The following is a 12551-nucleotide window of genomic DNA, read 5'->3' on the forward strand; positions in this document are numbered from 1 at the left end:
CCAGAGACTGGCAGAAAAGCCATGTGGCAGGTCATCCCACTGGGACAGAGCCTTTCAGGTAGCATTAGGATATAGTGCTTGTCATGGCGTCTTTCAAAGAGTAGCCTCCCTACTCGCTGTACTGTGGCACTTTTGTTCCTAATGACTGCCATTGCTCAAGAGGTTCCAGTCGATTAGTTAACAAAACCAGAACAGCTCCCATTGGTCATTTTAGGCTTAAGGCCCTTCTGAAAACCTGCTGCTGTATGTGTAGCCATTCATCTTCTTTGGAGGTGAAGTTGCCCTTGATGAGACGCTGTAGAGCAGGGAGCCTATGAAGAACGATGCTTTCTGGCAACTTTTCAAAAGAAGAACAAACCTTAAGACTTCTTTATTTTCCCTTCCCCAGTTTTTATTTTAAGAGAAAACTAAGAACTGACCCATGCACAACAATAGCAGGTCTTAAAATATCCACAGCTGCAATCAAACAGCAAGAGGAAATTTCACGGTGATTAAAAAAAAATGAGTCCACTATAGTCATAAGTCACTGGATGTGACAAGTTGTATAAGAAAACAGCAATGGCCAATTAAATCGCATGGTTGGGAATGTGACTCCTGAGAAGTTTTTTTTTCTTTTTAAATATGTGTAAAAGAAAACACACACACCAATAAGGGGGAGAAAAAGATACAAAAAGATTTTGTATTCCAAGCAATAGCTAGTGCTAGACGTATATGTATGTCATGTTATAAAATTAAGTATTAATAATTTATTTTGTTCCTTTCACAATAAAAAAACATATAAGCCAGTCTGTGCTGTTTCTAAATAGTCCTCAAAATGAAACTCTCATGAGTAAAATCCTTGCTCTACTGCAGAAACAGAGGCCACTTGAGGTCACTGCAAAATTGATGGAGAATAAGCACAGAATCCATTTCCAATAGCATTAAGCGCTGCATATGTAAAGATCACGCCATTCCAAGCTTCAAAACAGGTGGCAGGATTTCTCCCTCATTCCCTTCTGTTGTTATCCTGACTTTTCTTGATCAACTTGTTATCTAAAATTCAAATGCCACTAGGGGTCCCCCTTAGCCCCTACCTTCTTTCCCTTCGTTCAATGGCCGCCTCTCTTTCAGATTTGATTTGGTTGGATTTTAGCGTACAATCACTATCCACCTTCGCCTTTGCACAAAAGAATATTGAAGTAAGATAGTACACTTTGCCTTCTGGCGTTCTAACATATAAGACATGCCTACAGACAAGAACTGTAAAAAGTAAACGTTCTCTCTCTTCCCCTCTTCCCCATCCCCTGCAGTTACAAAGTAAAATGATACAGATTTTTATCCACTTAATTGCTGAAATGCAGAATAGTAGTAGTCTGTGGGCATTAAGTGGTGGTATTCAGCGGGTTCTATCCTATATAGATTTTGAAATATCCTTCTCCTCCCATGCCCACCAAGCCACACCATGCCCACCAATGCTCACAGAACCGATAGTAAAAAAATTTGGATTTCACCACTGGACAAGGGCAACATGTACTTTGAGAGATCTGCAAAGAACCTTTGAAACAAGCCATCTGAAAAACTCCGAAATGAGACTCAGAGAACTGCAGATACTTGGTTTTTTTTAGTGAAAGTTGTTCACCTTAAACACATAAACATATTTATTTATTAAAATTTTATGCCGCCTATCTCACTCTGCAAAACATCCCTAATTGCTAATCAGACATTAGCCTCGAATGACTCACTCTTTCAGTCCTCTGTCTCACATGCCCTTGAGCTATGGAGTAGAGCAGGGGTCTCCAACCTTGGCAACTTTAAGCTGGGAGTTGAAGCTGGGAGTTGAAGCCCTCCAGACTTAAAGTTGCCAAGGTTGGAGACCTCTGGAGTAGAGCAGCCTGGAGGGATTTGTTGGAGGGGGTGGGGAATGTTTTAAAGATGGCAAAATACCTTTGGTGTGACTTGAGGCTCTGGGATGGGCAACCTTTTTAGAGGCTGAGATTGAGATTGTTTGTTCTTGCTTACCCTGGCTTTGGGAGAAGTTTCCAAGTATGTTATTGTTAAACTGAATTTAAATCTATATTAAGGCTTATTCTATAATTTCATGTTCTTTCTACTTCAAAATTGTAGAAGAATAATCCTTAAGCCAACAGATGCCCCTCCACAGGCAAACTCTAGTGGTGTGAGACTGGCCTAATTGTTTGTTATGAATGCAGGGACCAGCAACATCTGGAAACATTATTCTTTTTGGGCTAACTTTATCTGTGTTCAGAAGCTTGTTCCTGGCAACTGATCTCTGAAAATGGATCCCCATTTCCACATTCCCTGTCATGCTCTCAGCAATAATGCCTCGATTGTGTTTGACTCTATTAAAGAGTGGATGGTACTTAAATGATCTGAGAGATTGTCCTGCCTTCATGCCCAAATGCTTGCACATCATGCTAACTGGGTTGTAAAGCAGACTCATACACGTTCTGCGTGTGCCATTTTTGTGCAAACAGATGCTTTGAATTGCTCTGGAACTGAGATGTTTTGATAGATAATGGTCAAGCATCAGTTGCTCAATTTAGCAGGTAACAACAGGTCTAAAACGCTCAATGACTATTATTGAAGGAAATTGCTTGCCATTGTCTATTTTTAACCAGGATGCAAACCCAGCAGCTACTGACTAAAGTTAGAAGGAGAATAGCTTGCAAGACAATTTGGGGATTTTTCAGATGACTAGGGCCTGCAACGTGGGCATGGGGTTGTCTGAGTACATCTGGATGAGAACTACTCTCTCTTCTGGAAGATTTACTAATAGCAGAATCAGTGTATTTCCAGGAGGGGAAAAGAACACTTCAGGAGCCAGCTTCAAAATACTGGGTTTTCACAGTATTCTGCTGTGTTTTACTTCAGAATGAAAGAGTGAAAGTCTGTGAGAAGATCAACTGAAGATAAAAGTGGTCTCTCCTAATTCAGGTGATACCATGCAGAGGATAGCATTTCTGGGTAAGGAATATTGGCCATAAACTCAAGTACTATAGATACTTTCAGAGAAGACTCATGGAAATTTTGTTGCCAAAGCATAGCTAATCTCTCTCCCTCCCTCCTCCTCTCTCTTATCCTAAAGGTGCTTTTCCCAAAGGCAACTCAATTTTCTTGTTTTTTTTCCCTTGAAAATGTTTAACTTTTCATCCCATCTGAACTGAAGAAGTGAAGAATATTCTTTGATGAGCAACTAAGTGCTTTCAAGGAAAAAAAACCAAGAAAGTCCAGTGGCCTTTTGGAAAAGCACCATAGGGCATACAAAACCTTTGCCAGACCAGTTCTTGAATACAGCTCATCCCACCTGGAATCCACACTGTATATCAGACATTAAAATGATTAAGCAGGTCCAGAGGTATTTCACAAGAAGTATTCCACTCCTGTACTCACAATAGAATCCCTTATGCCACCAGACTTGAAATTCTTGGTTTGGACAATTTGGAACTGCGCTGCCTGCGATATAATCTAAGCATAGTACCCAAAATTATCTGCTACAATGTCTTACCTGTCAATGACTTCTTCAGCTTCAACCACAATAATACACGGGCAAACAATAGGTACAAACTCAAGGTAAACTGCTCCAAACTCGATTGCAAAAAATATGACTTCAGCAACAGAGTGGTCAATGCCTAGAATGTACTACTCAGTTGTTACAGCCTCAAACCCTCACAGCTTCAACCTCAAACTGTTTACCGTGGACCTCACTTCATTCCTAAGTGGTCCATAAAGAAGGTGTGCATAAGTGGACCAGCACACCAGCGTTCCTACTGTCCCCATTTATCTGTACTTCCTTCCTTCCTTTATGTTTATACCTATACCTGCTATCTTGTACATATTTGACAAATAAATAAATAAATAAATGATTGAGAATCTCCATAGACCAGAGGTCTCCAACCTTGGCAACTTTAAGACTTGTGGACTTCAACTCCCAGAGTTCCTCAGCCAGCTTTGCAGCTTTGAAGTCTTAAAATTGCCAAGGTTGGAGACCCCTGCCATAGACTGACTCTCTCCCTCCCCTCCCCTCACACACATGTCAACTGTAAATAGCATGGAATACACATATGCCCTGGATTTTATACTCCTATTTGTAAACCTTCATAAGAAATCTGCACTTTAATAGCAAGCATGCAAGACTTCAACAGTGGCAGAAATTCTATTTTCCTTTTTCAAGGAGACTCGTACAAATGTACGCATAGTTTTGAATAAGACTAAGCAACTGTGCACTTTTTAACCCAAATATGCCTCCTTTATCTTACCTAAGATTTTCCAGGGAGAAAGGGCCATAACCTTACTAAAAGAAACGATGATAAAGGAGAAGCTTGTAACTGCCCATCAAATTGCTCTTATTGATTATGTGCCACCAAGTCATTTTGATACCTATAAAAATCAAACTAGATCATTTATTGATGATCTAGTTTTTCCTCTATGATGAGATATACTGTATAATAATAATAATAACAGCAACAACAACAGAGTTGGAAGGGACCTTGGAGGTCTTCTAGTCCAACCCCCTGCCCAGGCAGGAAACCCTACACCACTTCAGACAAATGGTTATCCAACATTTTCTTAAAAATTTCCAGTGTTGGAGCATTCATAACTTCTGTAGGCAAGTTGTTCCACTGATCAATTGTTCTAACTGTCAGGAAATTTCTCCTTAGTTCTAAGTTGCTTCTCTCCTTGATTAGTTTCCACCCATTGCTTCTTGTTCTATCCTCAGGTGCTTTGGAGAATAGCTTGACTCCCTCTTCTTTGTGGCAACCCCTGAGATATTGGAACACTGCTATCATGTCACCCCTCGTCCTTCTTTTCATTAAACTAGACATAGCCAGTTCCTGCAACTGTTCTTCATAGGTTTTAGCTTCCAGTCCCCTAATCATCTTTGTTGCTCTTCTCTGCCTTCTTTCTAGAGTCTCTCTTTCTCTTTCTATTTCAGTTCTATTATTTCTGCTTCTCTGCCTATATATAAAAAAGTCATCCTTCACAAATCTGTGTCCCACTTTGTCGTCCTTTTTTTTTTAAGCAATGCATAAGTGAACTCCTGTCCAACTAATCATTATGCAAAGAAATTTTCAGGTGGGGAAACCTGTTTCACCTTTGTATGACCAACTGCACTGATCATAATTCCCTCAACTTCAGAAGGGAGCCTATCTGTCTTTCTTAATATCAGGTCACTCTCACTCAGACTTATTTTTCCTGCAGGCCTGTCCTATTAAAGATTGGAATTGCATCCAACAGCCACAGTAAGGAGATAGCATCTTGCTGATTGTTTTCTCCCAACCTTCAGTTTAAATTATTAACCCTGTCGGAATCCAAACATTTTGACTCTGAGGCCGAGTTTAAAATTCCATCCTTGCCTGTTGTGCACTCAGCAAATTATTCAAGCTCTTAATCCAAACGACACATATTGGGGGGTGGGTGGGTGGAAACTACATTTCAATTTAAACTCAAGTTAATAGAAGCAAAAATGCAGGGATGGCAGGCTAAGCTGATATCGTCTGTTTGATGCCATATAGATTTGTTTGCACCAGCAAGGTTTTAAATTGCTCCATTTGCATCTATAATCACTGGATGTTTACTTGCAAATGAGGCTTTCACTTCTGTGAATGAGAGCCAAGATGCTTGCTCCACAATTGCCATCTGATTGCAGAGAACTGCAATTTTTAGGGGTCTCTGTTATCACTTATACATCTGGACTTTATTGTTATTGCCACTTTCTACTTAGCTTGCATTTGTTGGAATGAGAGAAGCAAGTTAAAATATTTGAAATTCCGGAATAGGCTTATTTATAACTAATCAAAACCTGTCCTTTTAATGCAGGGATCACTAATTTAGTATAGTTTGGGACACAAGAACCTGTCCCATAATGCACCAGCCTGTCGGTTCATTTATTTGTTTATGCCCCCAGTGACATAAGCGGTGGCAAGCTTTCCGAATTTCAGAGAAGAGTTTTGCCACATCCTTCTTGGAGAAGTGAAGCATTGAAATGATGTTGTCGGTCTGAAAAACAGCCTTTCCTCTATTGAACAATACTTTAATTAGTATTGCCCCCAACTTTTGTGGTCCAGTCTGGTTTCAAAACAGATTGCTCACTTGGTCTTTACACAACCAAGACCAATTTCCTGAGATTGCTTCATTCGCTTTCCTGTTTTGTTTGCTGTTTTCCCCTAGGCCTTTGCTGGTGTCCTGAAGTTTCAGAACAAGCTTAGAACTAAAGTGTGCTTTCTTTTAAAAGGCCACAATAGTTAGGCAGACATCGTAGGGTTGGATGCGCTCTTGGAGTATCCCCTAAGATGACCAATTTCTTATATTTTGGGGAGAGGGGCGGTGGCAGCTGCATCCTTTTGTCCAGTTCACACGGGGTTAAAACTTAGTATGCTCTACAAACAAACACAAAGGCTGTCGGAAATGTACACGCTGAAGGATACCCACGCTTCCTTCTTTGGTATCATAGGACACAATCTGCAATATTTGGGAGGGAAGGGAAGGGAGGGATCCTTTGCCTTCACCATCATCATTTTCCCTGCAGCAAAATGTTCCTTTCTCGCATCCTGTTCCACTGGTCACTAACACCCTTGCAACATCTTATATACAGCTTGCGGCACACTTCAAATAGTTTCGAGAAACCCAAGCCATAGTAGTTCAGGAAAATCTTTTGCTACCTTTTGGGCACCACTAGAGGGCAACCCATGCTCGTGGTTTCATTCTTCCTGACCTATAACATTAAAAAAGGTGCCAATATCAAGGCAGCTTATGCACAGCTGAACGACTTTGTATCTTCCTATTCAACTGGCAGAGGTAGGGGCCTTTTGCACAATAGATTTCCTCATTGAGATCCATCACGGTAGAGCAGGACAAAGATACACAGTAAGGCAGTGGTTCTCAACCTTTTCTTCACCATGGTCCCCCTTTAAATACCTATTTATTTATTTATTTATTTACTTATTTACTTATTTATTTATTTATTTATCGAGTACATATTAGATAATATATATAAGTATAAGCATGAATTGAATACATAAAATGAATACAACTAAAGGGAACATTAGGACAGGGACGGTAGGCACTCTGGGGCTCTTATGCACGCCCCTTAAGCCCTTTTGTGGCTACAGACCATGGCCATGGACCCCCAAGACTTAACTCAAGATTTAAATCATAAGCACGGACCCCCTTTGCCCCCCAAAGGTAGGATTAGCCCTCTACCCGTCTCATCACATGGCACCTGGGAAAGTTACATCACCCAGCAAGGCTCAACCAAGCCTGGGACTCAGGACAGCCTACAGAGTTGGCCGTGCATGGCCCTTTGGGAGTCTGACAACCAATCCGAATACAAGCTCAAATTCAAAAGCCCAGAGAGGGTATAAAACTCAGGCACTCTCGGCATCTTTTCCCTTTTTTTCTTCACCAAACATCTTCAAGGCATGTGATCCCGTCCACCATTAAAACCATCTCTCCAAACAGCCTCCATGTTTCTAGTGTCTTTCTGCCCACTTGGAACTGAACCCAGATGGGCATTTCTTCCAAACATAATAAAATGGCCCTTTTACACAATTCTCTTAAACTAGCAAGGGGGTGGGAGAGCTAGCTTAAGAAAAATTAACTTCCCCCAATCAGACTTACTATATTATGACCTGTTATACAAACAGGCATGAAATGATTAATGAAGAAGTAACTCTGCCCACAGTTGTAAGGATTCCCAATCATTAACTGGTTTCCTTTTCCCTCAGCCTGTCATCTCCAGGAAAGACTAAGGAATAAAGACAAGAATGTCTTGGATTTAAATGGAAACAAAGCAATTCCTAACCTGAGTGGGAGGGGGCCATGCTTTGTGGCATTTGCCATCTTCAAATAGTCCTGTATCTGCCTCAAAATTTCTTTCTTGATAGATTGGCAACATCCCACCTTAGCTTTCTTTCTCAAGGCATTGGGATCGTTCCCTAATTTATAATATGTGGTAAGGAATGCCATTTTTTTTAGATAGACACATTGTATTCTACAGTATTCTTTCCCCATTGAAATGTGTCTGATTTTCAGAGACTGCTTGAACAAATTTCTGCAGTGTTCTTGGTATACAATTAGCTTATATGTTAGCTTACTAGTAGATATATTACATATATGAGGGGAGACCCACTATTTTAAAAAAAGGTATTACATTTTTGCTCCAGTGTTCAGAACTATCATTGTCCCTTTTAACAATTATTCAAATTTTTCTCAAATTAGTAAACATGCTCATTCAAAATGTAACTGATTTTAAATTTGGAGAAGGTGGATGTAATCACATTTCAGTTTGGGGGCATAAAGGGCTTTTTACTATCATTCTTCATTTTTTATTCCTGAACTTGGGTAGGGTTTTAGATGAAAGCATTGAAAAATTAAAATAAAAATCTTAATTACCTTAATTATCCTTTGCTTGAATGTATGCAAAAAGAAACAGAAGGGAGGGGAGATTAAGTTTATTATGATCACTTTTTTGATCAATGATTGGGTTGGGGAAGCCCCTTCTCCTAGAACAGGGGTCTGCAAACTTGGCTCTTGTGGGTTTCCACTGGCTGAGGAGCTCTGAGAGTTGAAGTCCATAAGTCTTAAAAGAGCCAAGTTTACAGACCCTGTCCTAGAAGAATGAAATATTTTGGTAAATATTAAAGAGGCAGAACATTATATTTCCCGAAAGGAGAAATGAAGAAACCTGCAGAAAACAGCCCACAGTCTTGCTTAATAGCCCACAGCAGATGCCAGCATTTAAGAGATAACGAGCTTATTGAAAGAGGAAGCCAACTATCTTGATGGCTCCATTCATAAGCCACACAAATACTGCCAGCAGAAGTCCATTCTAGACAGGATATTTTGAAACTCCTTGCAGCAAAGTTTGACACTTAACAAAAGCAGAACAATAGGATTAGAACAAGCAGCCCCTCATCCAAGATCCAGCACAAGACAAAAGCTGTTAGCCACAATAGGAATTGCCCAACACCCTTTTTGAAACACAAAGCCCATATTGCACAAATCCCAAAACTTCAAAAACATAGAATCATATAAGAACCCTTCCTCTTACCCAGTTGGTTGGTCAGCTGCCCCAGATAGTGGTTTTTGTTCACCAATAAACAGAATCTTTCTTTCCAATCAGACCTCCAGCCTCCATTTTATTTCCAGTGTCTTTCTCCCAGCTTGGAGATGAACCAGATGGATTTTCCTTCCAATAGGAGCCTCACAGCTTTAAAGTGATATTCAGTTAAGAAGTACTTTCATCAAAGGGGTGTGTGTGTGTGTGTGATTAATTTTGGAGGCTGGTATATGGCATGTGCGAATGACCTTGGGGAATGGAGGGAAAAGATGCTGCCCAGGAAACAATCAAACAAGAGAGGCAAGAACTCTCCAGAGGTTTAACATTCAGAGAAAGAAACCTAGGAAGGACCCACCCTAATGAAGCAAGCGGTTAAAAGTGGTGGTGGGAAGTTTATATTTTCAAACTTGAAAGATTCTGATAATATAGCCTTACAATGAAGTAGAATTGGTTCATCTAGTTGTCTTTCCCGTTTAGTTTACCTTGGAGGAGTGATATGACTCTTCCTTAAGCGAATCTTTTCAAATCCAGTCATTTTAAACAGGTATTTCAGCAATTGTGACGTATGATAGAATGAGGTAATATTCAAAACTCAGGAAAATCAGGATCTCTCTCTCTCCCTCTCCCTCTCCCTCTCTCCCCCCATTCTCTCAATGTATGTGTGTGGGGACAGACAGAGAGAGAGAGAGAATCATGAAAAACCACAAGTTAACAATTCTCTCTCTCTGTCTCTCTCTCTCTCTCTCTCTCACACACACACACACACACACACACACACACACCAGAAAGGGAGAGAATCCCTGTTTCAAGATTGTATTGTAGTAGCACAATTTATGTTTTTAGTTATATAAAATAAGAATGATTAAATGGAATTATTGAAAATGTCAAAACAATGTCAGGATAATTTTGATATTTGATGAGAAGATTTTTCATCAAATGTTGAAAATTACAGTTTGTTACTGAATTTCAAAGTTTACTTTCTCTATCTTAAAGGTAATAATAATGTTAACAATAAGGATTTAAACATCTGGCTGACTGTGCAACAATGAACCATAAATAATGCAAGGTAAGAATGATGCCTGGAAGCCACAGAAACAGTCTGCATGTCCTATGAATCCGAGTCAATTGTAAAAAACATCACCCCAAAAATTGTCTAGTATAATGTCTAGGTTAATGAAAAGAAGGACTAGGGGAGACATGATAGCAGTGTTCCAATATCTCAGGGGTTGCCACAAAGAAGAGGGAGTCAAGCTATTTTCCAAAGCACCTGAGGGCAGGACAAGAAGCAATGGATGGAAAACTAATCAAGGAGAGAAACAACTTAGAACTAAGGCAAAATTTCCTGACAGTTAGAACAATTAATCAGTGGAACAACTTGCCTCCAGAAGCTGTGAATGCTCCAACACTGGAAGTTTTAAAGAAGAGATTGCTTAACCATTTGTCTGAAGTGGTGTAGGGTTTCCTGCCTAAGCAAGGGGTTGGACTAGAACATGGGTCACCAACCTTGGTCCCTTTAAGACTTGTGGACTTCAACTCCCAGAGTTCCTCAGCCAGCTTTGCTGGCTGAGGGACTCTGGGTGTTGAAGTCCACAAGTCTTAAAGGGACCAAGGTTGGAGACCCCTGGACTAGAAGACCTCCAAGGTCCCTTCCAACTGTGTTATTCTATTCTATACTAAATTAAAATATATGGGGAAAAAAGCCCAAAACAGATAGCTAAATTGCAGCATAAGCATGATTTTTATCTAAATAAAATGTGTTCAATCTGTGGTCTGCATGCAGCCCTGGACAGCTAGTAATGTGACCCCAAATAACATTATTGACATTATTATGTGATTTTATATTATAAAACTATATTATATATTTTTGCTTGTTTGTTTGTTTAAAGGATTTATATGGCTGCCCACTCCGTGACTCTGCGTGGCTTACAAAAAAATAAAAATAAAAACCCAATAGACAAAAAGTTAAAACAATATATACAGCCCAAGACAATCCCTCTTCATCAATGCAGACAAGCCAAAAGGCTGGAGGACCATGATCTAAATATTTGAGAAACAATTAGAAGTATAAAGAGAATATGTAGACTAAATCGGGGGGGGGGTAAAACTCAAGGCCTGGGGGCCCAATCTGCCCTGGAAACAGTGAAGGATTGGCCCATGGTGCTTCTGCTAGCAAAAAATGGGCTCCTGAGCTCCCTTTTTGGCTGCCACAGCCTCCTTCAACCCTCTGCCAGTGAAAACAGAGCGGCCCTCCAGAGCTCCGTTTTCACTGGCAGAAGGTTGCAGGAGGCCATGGCAGCCAAAAACGGAGCTTAGGAGCCCATTTTTGCTAGTAGAGTGCTCGGGCCACCACAGCCCACCCCCAATACCAGTGACATCAAGTTGACCATGTCTCCCTGCCCACGCCTCCCACGCCTGAGGTCAAACACAACCCTGATGAAATTGAGCTTGACACCCCTGCTATAAATGCTATAAATGAATGTCTCTTGAGGAACTTTTGAGAAAGAAGACCTCATCATTGAGAGGACCTCCTTTTTAAGAGTTTGATTTTAGTTGGTGTGGACCAGTAGTGGGTTTCAAATCCCGTCGCTATCGGTTCGCTCGTGGATGTGCATGTGCTTGCATGCGCGCACAACGCTTCTGCGCATGCATACAGATGTCCGTGCAGGTGGGTGGAGCCTCCCGCCACTGCTGCTACCGGCTTGCCTGATCCGGGGTGAACTGGTAGCAACCTACCACTGGTATGGACCAACCAATCAGGACTTATTCTGCCATGAAGTTGTTAATGCACATATGGTCTCGGGAGATTAGCCACCAAAAAAACCTGACCAAAAACTGTTGCAGACTCATCTTTTTCCAAATTATTCCATTCTGTTCCTGATTCCTGAATAGTTTTTCTAATTTCTTCTTTCTCTCAGTCTACCCAGTTTCCAAAAGACAGATAGCAACTTTTGCTCTCTGATTATGTCGAGTCTACTATGCCGTGTCAAGAGGCATTTCACTGGAGCCACAAAGGAGTTGTCCCATCCTGCTTTTCATGATGCCTGCTTACAGGTGTAAAAGATTGCAGACTTTTTACCAATGTCCTTTGGTGTATAGCTAGTCCTAGACTTATGGCCACAACTGAGCCCAAAATTTCTGTTGCTAAGCGATCCATTTTATGACCTTTCTTGTCATAGTTGTTAAGTGAATCACTGCAGCTGTTACACTAGTAACACGGCTGTAAAGTGAATCTGGCTTCTCCATTGACTTCGCTAGTCAGAAGGTTGCAAAAGGTGATAACATGACACAGGGACACAGCAACGGTCATAAATATGAATAGAATAACAGAGTTCTAGTCTAACCCCCTGCTTAGGCAGGAAATCCTACACCACTGCAGACAAATGGTTATTGAACATCTTCTTAAAAATGCTCTATACTTCCAGTGTTGGAACATTCACAACTTCTGGACACAAGTTGTTCCACTGATTAATTATTCTAACTGTCGGGAAATTTC

Source organism: Ahaetulla prasina, chromosome 3 (assembly GCF_028640845.1).
Source record: "Ahaetulla prasina isolate Xishuangbanna chromosome 3, ASM2864084v1, whole genome shotgun sequence".
In the NCBI taxonomy this organism is placed as follows: domain Eukaryota; kingdom Metazoa; phylum Chordata; class Lepidosauria; order Squamata; family Colubridae; genus Ahaetulla; species Ahaetulla prasina.